This window comes from Anastrepha ludens, chromosome 5 (assembly GCF_028408465.1).
Source record: "Anastrepha ludens isolate Willacy chromosome 5, idAnaLude1.1, whole genome shotgun sequence".
In the NCBI taxonomy this organism is placed as follows: Eukaryota; Metazoa; Arthropoda; class Insecta; order Diptera; family Tephritidae; genus Anastrepha; species Anastrepha ludens.
Genome location: NC_071501.1, coordinates 71,659,915 through 71,681,965, shown reverse-complemented (window position 1 = coordinate 71,681,965; position 22,051 = coordinate 71,659,915). Strand labels below are relative to the sequence as shown.

At 37.3% G+C, this 22,051-nt stretch overlaps 1 non-coding gene across 1 annotated transcript; it reads left to right on the top strand.

Annotated features, from left to right (window-relative positions):
* The first annotated feature begins 20,090 nt into the window (after positions 1–20,090).
* Positions 20,091–20,164, top strand: Trnar-ucu (transfer RNA arginine (anticodon UCU)). Its single transcript has one exon. It is a non-coding gene; the product is annotated as a tRNA-Arg (tRNA).
* The last annotated feature ends 1,887 nt before the right edge of the window (positions 20,165–22,051 follow it).

The window sequence follows — 22,051 nt, the reverse complement described above, 5'->3', positions numbered from 1 at the left end:
AACAAAACAAAAAACACACAAGCCAGGAAAATAATTTTTCTGCTTCCATATCCTTTTTGCCCCTTCATGCGATTCATATTTTGTATAACTTTTTGCGCGTACTTGGCAATATTTTCCATTTTAAAATTTTCGCCTCAAGCAGCTTCCCCTTCTTACCTCCTGCCAATGTGTCTATAGTGATAAAAAAAGGATTGACTGTCCTTAAGCCGGTTACTTTGAGTTGTCAGCAACGAGGCTAGATAACCCTTGGCTTTCGCTTTGGGTTTCGGTTTACTTAGGCGTTTAAAATGTCATTAACATCAATATTTTTTTGTTGTTCGTTTTTGTTTTTTTTTTGCTGTTGCTACGAGTTGGGCGTTAGAAAGCAGTGTATGCAAAGCGTCAATTTTGTTGTGCGCCTGTCAGTTAAGTTGACACTTTCTCTTTCACTGCTGTGACCCTTTTTAACTTTTGAATGCATGTGTGTGTGTGCACGTAAACGATAAGTGTATGGGTTGGCATGCTTAACTCTATTTTTGGGGAATTATGGCTAATGCTTGTTTGTAGTAAGTATCAAAAACCGTTGTGCGTGCAGATGATAGGAGGCATTATGTGGGAATTTTTTCCGCTTAATTTGAAGTAACTTTTATTTGTTGTGAGAAAGGTGGAAAATTATGTGTTATGGAACAGAAAATGTGTGACTACACAGGGTTTTCAGCAAACCCATTTGCGGCAACAGTGAGATAAAAATAATCAAATGCTTTTTAATGGCTTTTATGAAAGTAAAAAATTACATTTAGCGATAACATATTATTCGAAACCTGCTGGAAACTGAAAAATACAAGGTTGTTCAATGAGCTTTGGGCTCGATAAGAGCTACTAGCCTACACTCTTTATGTGACACTATGTGAAGTTTTACAATCTGCCGCATTCGCTAAAAATTGAACGAAAACACATTCTAATGCGACTTTCTCAGCAACATTTTTTTTTTCGAAAGGATAAAGTAGATATGGCTCTATCACCATGATCTTAAATCAAAACAAGAGGCTAATAGTAGCTCCGAAACGAGCTCGGGTCCAAAAATCGGCCAAGAAGGTGCAGCATCAGATTTTTGGGATGCGAAAGGAATTTTGATTTTGGATTACTTGCAAATTCTAAAATTCTAAATATTATTGTAGCCTTTTACACCAATTGAAGGAAAAAGTTCCTGAACAGGTACCCAATTTGACATAAAAAATTTTCTCCTCAGGAAAATGCGCCGTATCATAAGATCATTTTGACAATGGCTCGAATTGTTAGAGCATCCACAGTACTCTCAAGATTTGGCCCCTGATGACTTTCATTTGCTGGCAGATCTAAAAAAATTCATGCGACGAAAGCGTTTTTCATCAAATGATGAAGTCATAACAGCTGTGGAAGCGTATTTTGCAGCCCTTCGAAAATCTCACTTAAAAGTTGGAATTCATAAATTGGAATATCATTGGAACAAGTGCGGTAAAGTTCAGGAAGACTGTACGGAATAATAAACTGTATTTTAAACCATTAAATTGCATTTTTCTTATCGTACTTCAAAACTTATTGAACACCTAGTAGCTTGACAATTCACAGCTCACCTCTTTCCCGTAATGTTCCACGTTATCAAACAAATCTATGGGCAGCTATTTTTTACAAATACAAGGTGGCGCAAAAATAATCACCCTATTAGAAAATTTATAATTTTTGCAAATGGCGTCACACGTCGATCATATAATATTTGACACTTGTGAATTTGGCAGCATGCATACAAACGCTCCGGCTTTGAAAGTATTCGATGCGGTACCAGCTGCTGGTAGCAGAGGAAGAGGAAGGCCTCCTCTGCGTTGGAAAGATCAGGTGGAGAAAGACTTGGCTTCACTTGGTGTGTCCAATTGGCGCCGGGTAGTACGAGAAAGTAACTACTGGCGCGCTTTGTAAGCGGTTATCGCACCAATTAAGAATAATATAGGCACCATTTCTCATCTCCCGTGACGATTCGGTACAAAAAGCGTTCTTTATGACACTTCCACACACGTCGCAAATGTCCCGGGCTGCTTCGACAGATTTTTGATCTAGATGAAAAGCAAAGAAGAACAGGTCTCGAAAATATTGACTTATGCCTCCTGGGTATTCCATTTCAAGGCGTCAAAACTAATAAAAAATTTAATTATTCAAAAATACAATTAACATAATTTTGTAGAGCAGAAAGGGTTCTATTGAATGAATCCTTACCCTTTGCAAAACAGCAAATAAATCGTTGTAAAATACAAGAAAATATGAAAAACACTAGGAAATTTTTCTCCAACCCAATGTTATTCTTCAGGACTGCTCCGGTGTAAGCATTTGCCAGAATCTTGTTATTCTGGAATTGGCGCGTGCATCTTTTATCAGCTGCTTGATCGAGCTTCCTTTTGGGTTACTCGTCTTAATTTCATCTTATCAATGAAGACACCTACAGAGTTATGCTGTCTCTGAATGGCAGCGGCCTGTGTCTGTGAAAAGCAAAAATACACTTATAGGCTTGACTTTGCTTGAAATGGGCGACTGCTATTGAAAAAGACTTTTCGTATCACTAAATGTGTACAGTGGCCTTCGAAGCTACTACCTGCCGAAAGATATGTAGATAGATAGATAGATAGCCATGGTTACTATGGGGAGTATAAAGATAAATAAAAAAAAAAATAATGATAAAGAGCAATTGAATGCAATAGAAATTAAATAAAAATAGCTACTAAATTATGCTATTAAAATTGGAATCGTACAAAAAACGCATTGCATTGCTGGCCTCGAAGGTTTAAAAAGTTAAATTGATGAAGTGAAGAGAATTTTCATTGGCAGTAGAATACTTTACTAATTATTAGGTGGCAACAAAGTTATTGCTCTAAAACTGCATGTGTATAAGTACAAAAGGAACAGTGTTTTACAACATCGCATATGTGCCTGCAAACATTTTCATGAGTTCGTTGTGCTAATTATTTGCCATTCTGTCTCTTTGTGTATTTCTGTTTAACTTTTCCCAAATATCTCCCGAAGCGTAACCTCACTCTGTCGACTGTGAAAAGTCATAAAAATGTATGGCCTCAAGCGCGTACATACATGAACATATACGAGCAAACATGTGTATGTATATATAACACTGTAAGTGGTTGAGAAGTAGTACGGTTGTGACTGTATTAGTGACTGTGTGCTTTGTTGCGATTAAACCATGAACGAATGACATTTGCCAGGAATGCAAGTGAAAAAAAGAAAAATAAAAATACAAAATATAAAACGCAAAGAAGAAGAAAAAAACCAGAGAAACATCATACAAAATACAAATAAATAAACAACAGCGGGAAAGACGATATGCAATGTTGTTGCCAGGCAGCGAGTTTTTGCAAGGCAAATGTCATGCATATTCTGACAGGCTAACCGGCTGAAGTGGTGGGAATGCGAGCGGAAGATTTCGAATTAAGTGAACAGGCAAGTGAAGAGAGTGAAGCTGATGAAAACGAATTTGATATAGCGCTCTGGTTGCGTGAGTGCGGACAATGCGAACAATTCGAATGAGTGACAGTGGACAAGCGATGAAGCCTTTGCGTAGCACTTTTACTTCTACATATAATCGTGAACACAAAAACACATGCCCGTACTCTGCTTGAGCTAGAGCTGGGGCGTTCATAGTTAGTTAGTAGTTGTTGGTTATATACAATTTACAAACAAAAAGTATCTTCCAACAACAAATGTCTAAAGTAGTCTGGCTTTACGCACTACACAGCCTGACTCGTCGGAGTCTGCGAACTCTATGATTGCAAGTACGCCACACTGATCCGTCGAAATGGTTTATCCAAAGCGCTTAATATTCGCAAACGTACAGAAATATTTGCACAACAAGGCAAGGGTCATGTTGGCCCACATGCTCAGTCGTAGTACTTAGCGTATGATGAATGCCAATTGCAAAGAGGAGCGTATAGAAAAAATGGCCTTCCGCGCTCATCCGCTCATTCGCTGGTGGACTGCCTCAATGGTTGCATTCTGTTGAATTCTGGGTCAGGAGTTGTTTGCGTAAGTTTTATTGTCAACATAGTTGTAGGAGAAATGGCATGCTATCGCACACACGCACAGGCTGCCATGGATCGCTTTCGTTACGTGCATACCTAAATTCTAGCGCTTTTAAATTGTTTTGTTCTCATTTCGCATTTCGCATTTGTTTTGTTTGTTTGCTTTTGTTTAGTTGTCTATGTGTGGGCATACTTAATGCATTTTTAATGATTCGTGCAACACGCGTCTGCCAGGTAGTGAGCGTGATGTATGCATATATCAACGCTGACCCCATGACATGATACAATAAGCAGTCATACCCTGCAGGAAGAATCTAACACGAATTGGTGCAACATTGACACATTGGCCAGGGAGTCCATATTTCGCCCATACAGTCCGTATTTCGGGCTTCGGAAAGTGTAGTTTTTCGACCTCAAGAAATCGAAGTTATTGTGCCACTTTTTAATTTTAAGGGCGAGAGTAAGGTAGTTAATGAAAAAGTGGTTTGTTTTTAAGCATTTTATTTGGTGATATAAATAGTACTAGTTTATTTATCCCATTTCTGCATAATGTACTGCTGTATGGCTGCGTGATGTGGCTCGTAGCGGTTTCAGCAACAAAAAAGCTCCAAACCTTTATAAACTGCTCTTTAATAGCTATACTGCGCTTACGGTGGCCGGATAATTAGGTTTCTAATGACGAGCTCCTTGCTCGAAGCGAATAAACTCCGGTTGAGATTGAAATACGCGAACAAAAATCGGAAATGGATAGGCCATACAATTCGTGGACCTGCCACTGACTTCAGCAGAATGTCAATAGAGTAGAATCTGCAAGGCTCTCTCCGAAAATAACGGCTGAAAGGAACATAAAGACATCTGACGACTCGCGCACTTGGCCGCAGAAAAAGTCAAAAGCTGCAAATTAACCCCAATAGAATTTACTTATATCAGCACTTTGCGCCCCCAACTAGCGCATAATAATAATAATATTGCTGCATAATAATGCAATTGAACAAAATTTTTTAAATTTTCATTCTAAATTATTGAAAATTTAGCGAGCGACAGTAAAGCTCCGGTCTCGTCTCGAAATAAAGTTGATTTGTGGTCTGCATAATCAACTGAAAAAATTAATGATGAATGAATGAGAACAGAACCAAATACTTCCTCAAACTCGACCGGCCACCTATTGCTGCAGAAGATGGTATTTTCACCGGGCATTGCCTAATGGGAACGCACAGGAATTACACAGAGTGGTCCTCTAATGAGTGCTGTCACAGCTCGGGGGACGAGCAAGAAGTGAAGAGTATTTTACACCAGCTCCGCTGTTGCTCAAATCGTGCCAGAAGGCCACATCGCTGTCTAAACTGTTACTTGTTTGGATGTCTGATAGCCTTCGACTCGGCAACAAAAGGATTTTAAAACGTCGAGAGTTAGAGCGAAGATTTGTGCCTCATCAGTTCAAAACGGGCTTTCAGGTCTAAGTGTGTTCATTACCTTCTCATGAAGAGTGCCAACTGGGCTGAAAGGATTTCAAAGGTGTGACCGTTAACCGGCTCTCAGCGAACTACAAAAAATCAGCTGATTGACTGACGTCACATGGGTCATGACAGCGGTTTGCTTATGAAAAAACTGAGGTTGTATTGGTGATGTACGAAAAATACACGCAGTCTCCGCCTAAACAAGGACGTATCGGTTGAGTGTGTGAAGACGTGAAATGGCCACAACTGATGACCTAACCTGATAATATATCATCCTTGGGTTTAACCACCGTAACTTAGTTGCGTTGGGTGAATTATTTCAAGAGGTACGTTGCAAATATTTAAAACGATTGATCAAGTGAATGTTGAGTTGGGCTGTAAATGAACTTTAAAAATAAAAAACGCTTCAAAGTCGATTAGGTATAGAAACTCAACTTAGAGCAACGGACAAGCAAGTAATTAAGACTTCGTAAATTTTTCTCTTTGCAAATTTTTATTTGAATTATATGCATTAATTTTAAAAATTACGAAAAAGCAAGAGAAGAGCTTAAATACCTTATAATTTGAGCCGTAGAAATACACCTAAATATTTTGCTAAAATTACTACCAATCGGACTGTTCGGTAAGAAAGTATCTGCCAAATCAGCTCTTAGATTAAGGGCAAAAAACTCATTCAGAACGAGCCATAAAGGCCATTCAACCACATTGAAGAACTTCTTCGGTATTCCTTGCACAACATACTTTGGTAATGTCAACGACATTAATTTAAATAAATCCTTTCTCACAATATTTTTTTTGAAAGAAGATTGGGATAACGGCCTTATTGAAAATAAAAATTAAGTAATTATCTACAGAGGGTAAAATTAGATAACAAAATAGGGGGAGGGGTCTACTCCGAAAAACAGTTATAGTGATAAAGGAATCATTCCGCTTACCCGACTACTATAGTATATTTCAAGCGAAAGTCACTGCAATTAGGAAAGGACTTAAGCAATAAATATTCGAGCATTATCCACAAGGAGCATTATTCATTCAGGCAGCTAAGCAGCAATAAAAACGCTGGAGTCCAAAACACACTCGCCGAAAACAGTCAAATAATGTTATGATATTTCAATGTAAACCTCATTTGGGTGCCAGGTCATAGAAATATAGCAGGGAACTGTTTAGAAGATGAGCTTACCCGAAAGGGTACAACCTACACTATTCAATCGGATGAAGCGTTGTCCATAGTCATTTGCAAATTACTGATGGATAGGGAAATTATTAGAATGTAAATTCAAAATGGCAAAACTTAACAACATGCGAATTAGGCGATGCTAGAAGGCTGGGAGTTCCATTCTACGATGATTGTAGAAGCTGCTATAATACAGAAGAGGAGGAAACGATTAGGCACCTCCTTTCTGAGTTCCACTCTTTAGCTAGAAGAAGACTTCGTAGTACATTTTTAACAGATGTAGCGGATATCTTCTTCTTCTTGATTTTAGCGATAACCGCTTACGCAATTTTAGACGGGTTTAACAAAGCGCGCCATTTTTTTCTTTCTCGTGCTGCCAAGTCCTTCTCTTCCTCTGCTACCACCAGCTAGTAGGTACCGCATCGAATACTTTCAGAGCCGGAGCATTTGTATCCATACGGACGACTTGGCCCAGCCAACATAGCCACTGGGTCTTTATTCGCTGCACTATGTCTATGTTGCCTTAAAGCTCATACAGCCCATCGTTCCATCGCCTGCGATACTAGCCGTTGCTAACGTGCAAAGCTCCAAAAATCTGACGCAAAATCTAGCGGATATATCGCAAGCTCATACTGTCATATTGGCAGTAACCAGACCTACCTGCCTACCTACCTTATCCTTAATACCTTATTTCTTAAATTACAATATATTACAAGCATTTATAAGAAATATGCGAAAAAATTAAATTTCAGCAAAATATAATTTATTTTTTTATTGAAAAACAAACATTTTAGAAAAAAGTTCACTTACGGATCTACCAAAAAAAAAAAAAATAATAATAAACAAAGTAAAATATGTATAATTTTATATAATTATAATTAAAATATATGTAATAATTTTTTCAATTTTCATTTTCTTTTGGGCTTTTGAAAAAATGCTGCAGTGATAGGCAATTGACCTTCTCGGTCATCGCTAAAAAAATACTAATCAAGTGTTTACAATTAAGAGAAGAAGAATTCGGTACTACAAACGAGAAATCTAAAAATGGTTATAAACTCCATCAAAGTGAACCAATTCGATGCTAATGTAATTTCCTGCAGGGTATATGCGAGTATTAAGCACGCAAGTCTCTACATCTTTTTTTGTGCACGTGTGTGCGTTGTCTGTGTGGGTACGCGCAGAAAGTGCGCCAACAGTACAAGATTTAGTGGCACGTGAAATAAAATGTTTTCCTTCTGAGTGTGTTTGCTCTTTTCTCTGCAACTGAATTGTTCGCCTTTGTTTGTGGCATGCAACATTTATGGAAAACGAAAACTATTCTTTTTTTCGCCTTTGATGTTGACATTAATTCTTCGTTAGGACAAATTAAACATGAAAGAACTCGCGTGCGATATGTGATATGAGTTTTAGTGTAGCTCCAATCTCGACACTAATTACAGAAAGAGTCGTACATATCAGGGAAATCTGTTGTCACAAAGCACCAACAAATCTCTTGTTACACGGTTCTTCTTTATCTTGACAGCTTCGAGAAAAGTCATTACATGATACCCGCTCTCTATTTGCGTGCCTTCCAATTAGACAATGTTAGGAACCACATCGTTATTTCTCATATCCTGTCTTCTAAGATTCATTAGCGATTTTGTGCGGTTTCCATGGCCAAGTGTACCCCAACAGGGCATTAGCAACATAGTTTGCACGTAGCTAAGGGAATTAGGGAAGGTATTTGGGTGAGTGTTTAGCGAGGTTATTTTTCCTTCCAAGCTCATCTGCTTTGCAATTATCTTCTATATCTCTATGGCCTGACATCCAGATCAGGTACATATATTTTAAAATATTGCGATACCTCGGTTAATAATAATTTGTGATATTCAACTACCGTTTTCGACGAGTTCTCCACTCACTCTAATGACTTCAGAACTGCGTAATTATTCGAGTAGATATATAAGTACACTTCCCTTTTAGTAAGGGGTCTCTTATTTAAAAGCAATAAGCCCTCTCTAATGGCGATAACTTCTGTCTGATAGTCACAACTGTGATTAGTCAAGAGAAAGGATGCACCGATGCGTAGCTTTTCAGAGTACACTCCTCCACTATCCTTTTCATAAAGCTTAGATCCATTGGTAAATACACTTACTCTGTTTTCATCAACTACCGTACCACTGTTCCAGTCTTCTTATTATTGTGGTTATTTACCACATTATTGAACTAAAGCCCAACACTGTTACAAAAATTTGTAGTAGCTGGAATAGTGGAAAATTTGTCTGATGTAGTCGAATGACTTTTATTAAATGTTTTTAGGAGGGCAAGTTCCCTGACCCTCAATGCTGACTTGGCCGCTAGTTGCTTACCATATAACCATATAAGTCAATTGACATTGAGTATAAAATTACGTGTAGTGCTTCTGTGTGTGTGGTTCCAAGGGCTCCAATTAAACATAAGCTTGCTGCTCTTTAAATAAGAAACAATCTGTTCACAATAATATTTTTATCAACTACCGGTCACTATACTAAAATTCCGTATAGTGCAATGGATCTTACCACTGCTGAGTATAACCGGTGTACAATTTTCGGAGATAAACTCCAAGTTAACCCAATGGTTTTCTTGTATGAGTAAAGTGCTGTTGGGGCTTTCCTCGCTCTGTCTTCCATAATTAAACTCCAATTTACCTATCTATCTTCTCTATTTCTATTTATCCAGACTTGATGCCTGGGTAGCGAGTACTTTCGCTGAACGCCAAGATTATTCCACTCAATGTCGAGGATCATTCTTCCGTTTAATTATGTTTCTTAGTAAATTATACCAGTCCCGTCTACCGCATTTAATAAGCTCTGCAAAATTTCACAGAGTTTATTCGGAAATTTTCCTCTTACGGCTAAGTCAACATCATCTGCATAAGCAGCAACGCATGTTCTCCTCTATTCAAGGCTCTTCGACAATTTGTTCATTGTCAGAACCCAGGAGACAGTACGCCGCCTTGTGGGGTGCCTCTGCTGACGGCTCTTCGCACTCTGTCTAAAAACATTTGCCTGATTCAGAGATATTGCCGTGGGATGAATATTGTTAAAAGCACCTTCGATATCAAGGAGGGTTATAAGTATCCAAATTATCTGAATAAAGAGAAACATTTATTTAACTATATATGCTTGTAGACCATAAAGTCCATGTAGAGTCCAAGGAAAAATTTAAATATCTCAATGGCTATGGAATCAATTATGAAATATAATTATATTCTTACCAGCTACGCACTTCTTAGTAGGATCCATGAGTTTGTGTATGTCTAAGGATCAAGCTCTTCAATGCCGCTCCAACAAATGGGAGGTCAATATCTTTGATATAACTGAGTTCACTTAAGACTCTCGCTTGGTCTAAGGTATGCTCTGTCGAAAAAGTGCTCGGAATCAAATATTTAACAAGCTTTCAATAATTTGTGTCCTTGAAAGGTCCTCAAACTTTAAAGGTAACAACAATGTATTTTGATAGTTGGTGGTTGTGGAATTCTGCCACCTGAGTGTGTAGTAGTGAAACTCAACAGGAAAAGCTGGTGACTGCACTTGTCCCGTTAAAACCCTAGCAGGCCTCAGAGTACACCCCAAACTCATGGTCATTGGGTTGGCGGTGTAGGTACGGTTGAGATGACTCCCGTTTCTGTAGTCGGCCTAGCTGTAAACGCATGCTTCATAGGGGCATGCGTCGAACCTCGCATGGTTTTCCTATTGGGGCAAAGAACATTTAGGGACAACAACACTTAACAGCACTTGGATAGCGGCTTCGAGTAGGGATCCAATACGAAATCAACCATTACAAAAACTGCCAGGAATGCTAAAATATGTCAGGTGGTAGTGGGAATTCGGACCCGCACCCTCTTACACAATCTTGACTGTCTAGGTTAGAAAGTCGAAGTCTTTAGGGGCAATAATATTCGATGAGAAGAGTTGTGACTGGGAGCGGATTAGGAAGACAAGACTTCCAACATTCATCGGATGCAAGCGAGAATCTGCTTTATTAGGTAGAGTACTGCAGGTGTAACTATTTCCGGCTGCTAGATTATCGATACTGGAAAAAGTCATCAACACCAGTAACTGGTCCTCATAGTTTTCCAGGAGCTTCGGCGGCTGCCCTTCACGAGCCTTATGTTAAGCCTAAACGGTCAGGCAGATTATGAGTTATGTTTAAATTTATAACTATTTAAACAAAATTTAAATAAAGTATATTTAAATTCTTGTAAGTTGAATCTGATATTTTTTTACATAAATTCTGGTGGCCTCAAACTATTGCGCCTGGCTGTACTCGTATTAGTCATCCAAAAAAAACAAACATTATTTTGAGTGACGGAAATCTTCGCTCAATCGCTTGTCTGCTTGTATACTACAGCTGTTTGGTGAGTCAAATATGAATGACATACAACGCCATTTGCAAAAATTATAAATCTTTCGATGGGGAAATTAATTTTGCGCCAACTTTTATAATAAAATATGCGGTTGTATAAAGAAAACAAAAAAAAATAATCAATAAATTATCATCGGGTCCAGATTTATGTATTAGCGTATCGGGTATTTTTTTAAGAGCTTGGAAACTTATAATAATAACACAAAACAAAAATATTGTTGGAATGCGTTTTTTTATTATAATCTGGTAGATAATTTTGTGGCATTTATTTTTTCGCATATGGTCACCGTAGCTGCGAGTCAGATGGTGCATTTGATCAGTCCAATTTTTAACTTGTTTTCCCAATAAATCTGAGTAATAAATCTAAATGAGATCGAGCAGCAAAAATGCAATCAAATTTCTCTTCAATTCTTGCACGAGCTGTGTTTTATAAGCCAAGAATTTCACGTAAGTCAAGAACGACGATGAGTCGACCTTTCGGCGTCTACTTCAACACTTCGCTTTATGAACTTCGCGAACAGATTTCTTTTCAAAGTAAATTTCGACAATTTGGAAGCGTTGCTCTGGCATTAAGCGTTTCATGGTGACTTGACAAGCCTCACTGAAATGTCTACAAAGTTTGCCATGCTCAGCTGTCAAACCAGAGTCATCGATATCAATAGTTCTCATGCAGCTGAAATAAAACACCCGATATTTATGTTTGTATACATACTCAAGAGTAAGTGAAAAGAGCTGTGAATAACTCGCAATATATTCATAATACTGAAATAATGGAGAGGAAATGAGACGAAAGGCGTCATCAAGTTAAATGTACAGGAACGCCTGGAATGAGAAATGTGGAAGCAAAAAAATTGAAAAGCTCACTAAAGCCAAGAAAGCATCAAGGCAGTTAAAGGCAGTGAGTAAATAGTTGGCCACAGATGGGCCAAAGAAATGACAAAACAAGCACTAAAACAAGACAGACAATATCTAATCAAAGCGGCATAATCTCTTGGTGGGTCAATTTCCTACCCCATCTTTTCCCCTCCACAATTTGTTGTTCGTTGCCATTGAACAACGAATATTATTGACATAATCATTATTGGCATCGAGTAACTCAAACGCGTGCTGACCCATGCGCCCACACACAAGCATGCACACACACACTCACACACTCACACATGCACTAACATGAAACATATAGAATAACAAGTGTCTGAAACGACCGCACAGTATGCCGGCGGCAGCTTAAATGACACCAAAAACTCAACGAGAAACAGCAGTAATACGTAATCGAAAATATCATCGCAACTGACTCGAAAAAAATAATAATGATAAAAATATAAAACTAAAAAAGGAGCAAGTAGCAAAACAGGAAGTGTGAAAAGGCGGTTAAGCGAGTGTGGGTGGAGTTGCAACAACAGCAGTGATGGAATAAGCAGCAAATAAACGAAGATGAAAAAATAGATTTATTGTTTCCGCCAGCGGCGAGGACAAGACACACTAACGAATCATGTACGCTGCAAAAGTAAATTGGAAATTTGAGATATAAGATGTGAGCGCAGTGTGGTTGGATGACTGGACAATGGGACGTGCTTAAGTAAACATGTGTTGCTGCATGAATTGGCAAAATCAAAACACGGTCCGATTAATTAGACAAACAAAGGCATTCAAGTGTGGATTTAGAGCGGCAGTACAAGCAATAAAAAGAAATTCGAAATTTCCAAATGTTCCATATTTGAATGAAAAACTACCATTAAACTGAAGGCATTGAATTTTATGTTTAAATGCTCAGTAAATAGTTTCAAATATTCTAGAAAGCACCCTATTGGAAATATGCTTGCAAGTGAAAGAGAAACCAGAATGGAAAGTAATGTAGCAAATAGGAACAAGAGTGACCAAGAAAAGAAGATTACTAAAAATGTACACTTATCTCTACTGTGGTGTGGGAGCTGGCTTCCATTCGGAGCTACTCAACCTATCTCAGTCAATTCGTCTTCCTGATTATGCCACCGTGTTCCAGGCAGAACTTTTAGCGATCAGAGAAACATGCAAATCCCTAGAGCCCTGGAAGTTGGTGCAAGAGTAGCTATCTTCTCAGACAGTCAAGCAGCTATTAAGGCCTTAGACTCCAACTAATATACATTTCATCCAAACTGGTCCTACAGTGTAGAGAGGAGCTGGAACTGCTTAACCATTGGCTTGAAATTACTCTGATATGGGTTCCCGGTCATAGGAACATACGGGGAAATAAGATAGCGGATGAGCTAGCAAGAAAGGGTTCGACACACACAGACATAGAGGCGGTGGCAGTCTCCACCCCACTGAACACACTAAAAGCATCCATTGGTTCACACTATCATGCTTTAGACGAAAGAAGATGGCAGCAAATACCTACATGTATTACAACAAAAAACACATGGCCGTCATATAAAATCCAAAGGACGAATGACCTGCTAGGATGTTCTCGGCCAAACATTTCACGCATCACTGCAACCCTTACAGGACACTGGAAAGTAGGGGATCATGCAGCTAGACTCAATCTACCCTTCAATCCTATCTGTAGAAGCCGTCAAGCGGAAGGGGCGAAGGGAAGTCTTTTCCACTATTTATGTGAATGTCCGGGACTAGCCAGGGCACGACTCCGATCCTTCGTTAAGCCTTTCCTACAGCAAATTAAGGAGATCTCAGACATCGAGATAAAGGATTTCCTGCTATACTTGGACCTCACTAAATGGATCTGACTTGGAAACAAACAAAAAAAAAAAACGGTGATGGTCACTAATTAGGAGCATTTCAGTTCAGAAATGTTCAACCACCTCAACAACAACAACAACATCTCTACTTTCAGTAAAATAACGGCTTTAGGAATGGCCACTTGACTTACTCCCCTCCGCCTAGTAGCCAAAGGAACGGCTTACAACGAGGCTTAATCGAGTACTGGAGAGCCAAAACGGGCATGTGGTGAGCGCGAATGGGAAAAGACTCATTGATTCGGAACGTATAAAGGTAGAAGCAATCCTCAGCAGCAATGACATACAAATTTACACTGATCTATTAACAAGACATTGGGAACTGAATTACTACATGAAAAAGAAAGGTGTTGCAGAAATTAATTCTTGTATACTCCGTAAAGAGGCACAGGAGCCAACAAAACAATTTTTTTGCAAGTGTCCAGTAGTGGCACGATGTAGTCTAAATTACCTCGAAAGAGGAGTTATAAATCCAAACCTCCTGGTAAAAAAACGGTTTGAGAATGTTACATGTCTGGACATTAGATCTTTTCAGGTCTCATTAAACAAATAACCTTTTATAATAATAATAGGGAGATGCCCTAAGTGCGTTATGGTTCTGACCATGACTTGCTCGATGCTTTTGCCATATACGGCTAACTTGAATGGTTACATTTGATTCCTTTATACCAGTAGCCCATTTACGCTTGGAGGTATGCTATTATTAATACATTTGTTTAAAGACTCACTTTTAATAATACAAGCATGTACTTTGCAATGTTTGGTTAAGACTACATAGCCATAGATCTTACCTAGACTATGATTTTAAAGTTATTAGACTTAGGCTTAAAAATAATTAAATCAATGCAAACTATACATTGATTACCTTTTATTAAATGAGGGCGGTTCAATAAGTACCCCTTTCTCTCTTCAGAGAGAAGTTGGTGTCAGCATCTATCAAACGAGGGCAAAACAAATTTCAGACTGATTGAAAGGTTCAGTCAGATTTGGCAGCTCTTCGAGTAAGAGGCGTTTCATGATTTTCGCTAAGATGCAAAAAGAGCTGTATCATTCGGTAATTTGCTTTTTGGCGTGATAACGTCTTATAATTCGATTTAGCCGGCTGCACGCACGAAAAAATGTGTCGTTACCTTGGTCATTTTTCGTTACCTTGCTCATTTGTCGTTACCTTGCTCATTGCCGTTACCTTGAATGAACTGCAAGCGAAAGCGCGGGACGAACGGCAAAGCAAACGAACGGCAACGTTCGACATCTTGCTCTCTCCTACTTAAGTAAGTGTATATATGTATGTATATGCGCATTTGTATATAAATTCACATACTTGTACTTGCATATGCCTTCTTCCTGTGTGCATGGTAATGAACCATTTCTCTGTTGAGAATAGGACGATGATAGAAAAAGTAGGAAATGAAAGGGAGTGCTTCAAGTGTAAAGTGTCTTGAAAAAGGCAAATCGATGATGGTGCCTCTTAGTGTTGTTGACTTATTAACGTCTGATGCACAATCGAAATTGAAGATATCTTTCATGAATTTGATAAATGTTTCGTAATTTTTCACGTTTGTGTAAATGTAACTTGACCTATTCCATTGCAATTCCATTTACCTCCTCCTCTATATCCATACAAAATATCTATCAAACAAAAAAAATTAAAATTTTGTTTTGAAAATTGCAACCATTCCATCAATATTTTCTTATGACGTTGTCACGTTAAACTATCGTCAGTAAACCGACTTTACAGACAACCTCTTTTTTTCGATGGGGAAAAATGCGAGGAGATAAAAGTAAGGTTGGATACAGTCTGTGGGGACGCTTTAACATCTATGACCACAGTTAGATATTGGTTTAAGAATTTAAACGTGGACGAGCATCCGTTTTGCTGAGGAGCAATCAGGACGACCGGCAGACGTTGGTACTCATGAAATCTTTCAAAAAGTCCACAACATGTTACTCGCTGATCGACGAACAAAACTGGGCGAAGTAATAGAAGTCATAGGTATGCCGACCAGACCGAGAGTAAATATTTTACATCATAAGTTGGCGATGAAAACATTCTCGGCCAAATGCGTGCCGCAATTGCTCACGGTGGACAACAAGGGAATGTATCTGTTAACTTGCAAGCAGTATTTGGAGCAATTTAAGCGAGATCCAAATTAATTTTTGCATTATTCCGAGCATCACCCGTGAAATGCATTTTGGGCGAAACTGGTTTACCTTCATTAAGGGAAAGGATATACGGCACAAAGATCCAACTGATACCCAAACTACTATATTCTCCGAGTTCTAGTCTGCATAAAATCGTAATTCGTGCTTCTAAACACAGAAAAAACTCTAAACTTAAGTCTACACTTCGACGCTGTGTAAGGTACTCCAAATTTGTTGCCATAAATATACCGCCTAAATGTCATGAAATAAATATGCAATCCGAGTGGCTAATGAGTGAATACAAAATTCATATATCTCTGCACGCATTAAAGAAATTGAACACTACCAACAATTTTTTTTGGAAATCGTCAATAACTACAAAAAAGAAAATTTTGTAACTATTTTTACTGACGGCTCTGAAGCAACAAACACTGCCTTTGCAGTTACCTCATTGAACGGCAGTACACACACATTTGTATTTACTGCCGCGGCTTTTGCTATCCACAAAGCTCTAGAATATGTCATTCATCAAAAGGGCAAATTCATTATATGTTCCGATAGTTTTTCCTGCTTAAACGCAGCTCAAAACCTACTCAACAGCTCAACAATAATAGTCAAGACCCCTGACCTTTGCATTAAATATAGGAATAAAATTCCTTTGCTCTGGGTACCTGGCCATGTCGGCATTCCTGGTAATTAACAAGCTGATACTGCAGCGGAACACTTTTAATTAGCACCTACTTTTCAATATGAGACAAACGATTATAATGACCTGAAGAAAATATTACGAAAACACTCCCACCAAAAGAGACTCACAGAATGGAAAAATGACCACCATCGATACTTCAACCTTAACCCAACTCGCGGTAAACTTCTCTACCCCAGCAATAGCACTCGTCTACAAGCAACCATTTCCACACGTCTAAGGATTGTACAAATACAAATAACTCCCCAACATCTTCTCATCGGAAGTCCAAAACCAAATTGTCCTTTTTGCAGCAATATTCAACACTTGTTTGGTTTTAGAGAGTATTAGGCAAAAACATTTAATTACTAATCAGTATCAAAAATTGCTAAGAATACTATCCTAAGTAAATATTTTGAGAATTTTTAAGTTTTTAGTAGAATGTAACTTGCGTAATTTAATGTAACACTGTGGAACAAATTCAGGTTAGCAAAAATTAGGTCCATTCTGAGAGTGGCGGGTGAAAATCGAGGCGAAATTAGAAGACCCGTATCGCGCCGTTTTCTTATGTTAGTTCGAATTTTTTTTAATCGGCCTTCGAAGTTCGAAATCGGAGCAAAATTGTTTATATGGTTTTTTGGCTATAACTCGTCGACTAATTGATATTTTTTCAATCTGTAAAAGCCAAATTATTGCTAGAGACCTGTGCAACAATTACAATTTTTGAAAAAATTGATTTCGAAAATTTTTGTGGTACTTATGAAACAATATACTGAAAATCGGCATTTGACTGCAAACTTCGAAGGCCGATTAAAAAAAAATTCGAACTAACATAAAAAAAAGGCGCGATACGGGTCTTCTAATTTCGCCTCGATTTTCACCCGCCACTCTCAGAATGGACCTAATTTTTGCTAACCTGAATTTGTTCCACAGTGTAATTTTAATACTAGGAACTTACTTATATATTCGGAGTTGATGGCCATTGTAGATCTCTTCTATGCAATTAGGTTTAATATCTATATATTTTTCCTAATATATTGTAATAAATAATTATAATAATAATTTTTGCTTCGAGTTGTCACCGTTGATGCAACCTGGATTCATCGTTACACACCAGAAACTAAGCAAAAATCAAAACAATGGATTTCTCCCGGTGAATCTGCTCCAAAGAAGGCGAAGACAGTCCCATTGGCCGGAACGGTCATGTCGACGATAGTTTACGATGCGAATGGCGTCATACTCATTTACTTTTTTAGAAAAGAAAGAACGATCACTGAACTACGGTGGGTTATTGGACCGCTTTCACAAAAAATTGAAGGAGAATCGCGGCAAAAAAAATGTAGTTCAAACGAGGAAGTAATCGCCGAAACAGATGCGTATTCGGGGGAGAGTTCGGCAAATCTTATTTTTTGGAGGAGTTAAAAAAATGGCCGGAGCGTTGGGAGAAGGGTATCTTTTTAATAAAAAGACACCTAAAAATAATAAATAAAATGTTTGAAAAAAATGTTGTCTTCATTTCTAACACGGGTACTTATTGAACCCCCCTCGTGCTATGATCACACCTAATTTGCACTAAGTTAACTGTAATATTTTCTATTTAATTCAAATGTCTAAGGTATAAAGAAGAAATAATTGTTCACTGAACCCATTCGTACTGCGACCAATAAATTTTACGCATCGTTTACTGATAATTAGGCGTGCACGAGCATTAGTGCATGCCAGATACTGGCTTAGCCAATTAAAAGAGTATGTAAAACAAATATTATTTCCTAAATAAAATCTCGTGAAATGTTAAGGATGATTGTACTAAAGATCAGCTGAATATAATTGTTGATGTCGTCAAACTACTGCATTACGAACTAGTCCATTAACCGGTTAACATTGATACTTACTAGTTTTTTGATTGCAATACCAATTTTTCCGTTTATAATTGAAGGAAAATTATTTATTCTTTTAGAGTTTTATTTTTTGCTGAATGTATGCAATTTTTCCAATTCAATCTTCATCACTTTTATTTTTTCGGATTTCTATCACTTTTCATAGTTTCGCTTTACTCTCAATCAGGGTACCTTAAAAATTCTATCCTTTCTACACTAATTAGGGCATTTGATGTTTTTATGGAAATGAGCGGAAAAATTAGCTCCTCCTCCTATTTGTGGCGTGCGTCTTGATGTTGTTCCACAAATGGATGGACAAGATGTAGAGCTGCTATTTATAGCATCAAACGAAAAAAATAATCCCTGACCAATGGCTGTGTACCCTAATAATATCGACATATCGACATTCAAGTTTGTTATGGTTGGCTTCCGAAAAAAAGGATATTGGCAAACAAATATTTTCTACTTTAATTGGGTATTAACTTGGTCAAAAATTTAGTGTGCCCAGGAATGAACCATCGTAATCAGCGTTGACCAAATCTTCATTTCAAGTGCGCCAAGTGATTCAGGGGCGCATCCACGAGAATAACGAAAAAGGGAAGATTGCAAAATAAATACAGAAAATGTGTGGTGTGCCAAAGAAACGGAGAGAATAAAAAATACAATAAAAATACAAAAAATTTAATTGAATAAATATACAGTGAATGTTTATCAAATGTGTTTACTTACAGTTTGGTGTACACTAAAAATTTCTTTTTTATTGCATTTTTCACCTAACACTAAAAAAAAAATAAAGTAGCAGTCTAATTTAGAAAAACAAAAAAACCATATTTACGCTTCATTCTACTCCGAAATGTAGCGCGCCCTGGTTAAGTCAGAAAGGTAGGATGCATCGCATGTTTAACCTGAGTAATACTAATTTTTGTTGAGGTTGGGCAGTGAGTGAACTGATGTCATGCTGAGGCATACACTAAAAATTAGTTGCTGGCATCGAAAGAGATAGAAGTGAACTACTTGAGCTACTGGCACTAAAGTAATTCAGAATTATTTAGTTTGATTGTAATAAAAGAACTGAGCTCGCTTCTTTAATTTGCACAGAATAATTTGCATGGAACACATTTTTTCTCATATATGCGGCTGCTGAAAAGTCTACCGATATTTGACTTGCGATAAGTTAAGTTCTATGAGATCGTTGTACAAATTAAAAGATCAGGCTTCTGTTTGCCTCAGCAATCAGTCATCACTCGACTCATAGTGAAGAATTTCAGAATGCATTTCTGCACGAAAAAAAAAAAGAAATTTATGATAGTAACAGCTGCATGCTGAATATTCATTCTCATCATGGAACTATATGTTTTCCCATACCTGAAGAAACAAGCGAAAGAAGTCTATGAACAAAACTTAGAACCACATACATACACAATAGTGCAATGGCTTTATTTGAACAATTGCATTTGTGCTGAGTGTTCGAGAGAGAATCATCAAAGCAACCATATCTTTTGAAGGTCGAATTTTTAATATACTCGTATGTCTTCTTCTTTTTCTTCTTCTTCTTATATAATTACATACATTGTATTTTTGTCATTTCCAAAATACTTTAACTGGCCCTTTGGTGCAGTGGATAGCACATTGGACTTCTAATCCAAAGGTCGCGGGTTCGATCCCCGCAAGGGCTCAAATGATGTACAATTTTTTTTCTCTTTTAACAGACTTCTAATTATTATTATTATTATTAATATTTATTAAACATAATTCGAAATACGCTTAATGTCTCTAATAGAGTACAAGCAGCTGAGGCCATCGATTCTCTAATTTAATGTTAAGGTGACCCGCTGGTCTAGAAATTTCAAAAAATTGATTTTTTTGTTTTTTCGATATTTCAAAAGTATAATAGCTTAAGAATATACAGTGAAATTTTCATGCGGAAATTCCCAATACTATAGCTTCTACAGCCCATTAACTAGGTAGAGAGCGATTCGCGCGAGCCTGTATGAAAACAAATAACTATTCAACCGAATCACTTGAAATTTGGATATGTTATTCACAACATGTATCGCTATCGTCGGAGCTAAAATCATAATTTTATTTAATAATTTCCTATTTTTTAAACTAAAAAACTAGTGAAAAAAACCCGATTTTACGAACTTTTTTTTCAAAAGTGCGCCATTTTGTCAATTTTTCATTTTTTCGATTTGTTCTAGTTCCGACCACGACTGCACTCTTTCTGAATAAGAATCTTCTTCAATTTTGTGTTTCAGATGAGTAGAAGTCTCAAAATCATCTACGCCGTCCGGGTTCGATTTTTCGAGAGGATCATCTTCAGCGGCATTTTTATAATAATAAGTATTGTTTCAAAAGTAAAAAAAAAATTTTTTTGTATGCTCAATAAACGTACTAATAAGCCCGAAAAGTTGAAACATCGTTTTTTAAATTTTTAATGGCAAAAAAAAAATCGTGAAAATAGGTAAAATTTTCTTGCTCTAGACCACCGGGTACCCTTAAGTATAAGAATACATATGAAAATACAAAGATATTAAACTTTAAATTATACATTACTTACATACATGAATACAAAATTTTATATACTCAAATTGCTTTCTTTGATGAAATTATAAATACTTGAAATGTTTCGCTATGCTACAAATTTTAGAATATTTGAGACTTAATCTTTCCAACATTAAACACTCGTTGAGAAAACGTTCCACTGATGCTGATTTGGAGCAGAAGGAACAGTAAGCAAACGAACCTCCAGCGAGTAAATGCTGATGTGTGATGTTAGTGTGACCAGTCTTAAGGGGTTACATGGGTTTCGTTGGTTCAAAAAATCGATTTATCTTTTTTTTTGCTTATTAATTTCTACAACATTTCAGGAATATTATCCTAAATTTTCAAGTCGATCCGAATAATAAATTCGGAGATACAGCCTTCGGAAGGTGTACGCTCCAAGTCAGGTTTATTGTTACTCAAAACTTTAAACGCGTTTTTCTCGGAACCGAGTTTTCAAAGTCGGTTGTCAAATGTTCTCGAAAACTACTCATCCGATCTTGATGAAATTTTACACAGGTGTTCGAAATACACTTTACTCGTGCTTGAACGAAGGATTTTTTTTTTTTTTTCAATTACAACTATTTAAAAAAAAAAAAAAAATCTCAAGCAAATTTTACCGAAATTTTCATTTTTTTGGAAAAATGTTTGTCAAAATTCCACGAGTTTATGGTCTTAACTAAAACACTTATTTTTGTTTTTTCATTATTGATGAGCCTGTCAGGAGTTATGCTGACAACGCGGACGCACCTTTTTTTCGAAGGGTCACCGGAAATGACGTCACAATGGAGAAGTTTTAATTTTTTTTTTTTGAAAATTTCAGAAGTTATTCTTTAAATCTGTATCTATAAGACAGAAAAAAGTTTGAATTAAATAAATAATTTTTTACATAGAAAAAAAATATTGAAAATATGCCTTTTTTCCCCCGACGAAACCCATGTAACCCCTTAAGTGGGTACAAATTGTTGATTAGTGGCCAGTGGTGTTACTAGGGTATACTACCTAGGACCGATCTGGGTT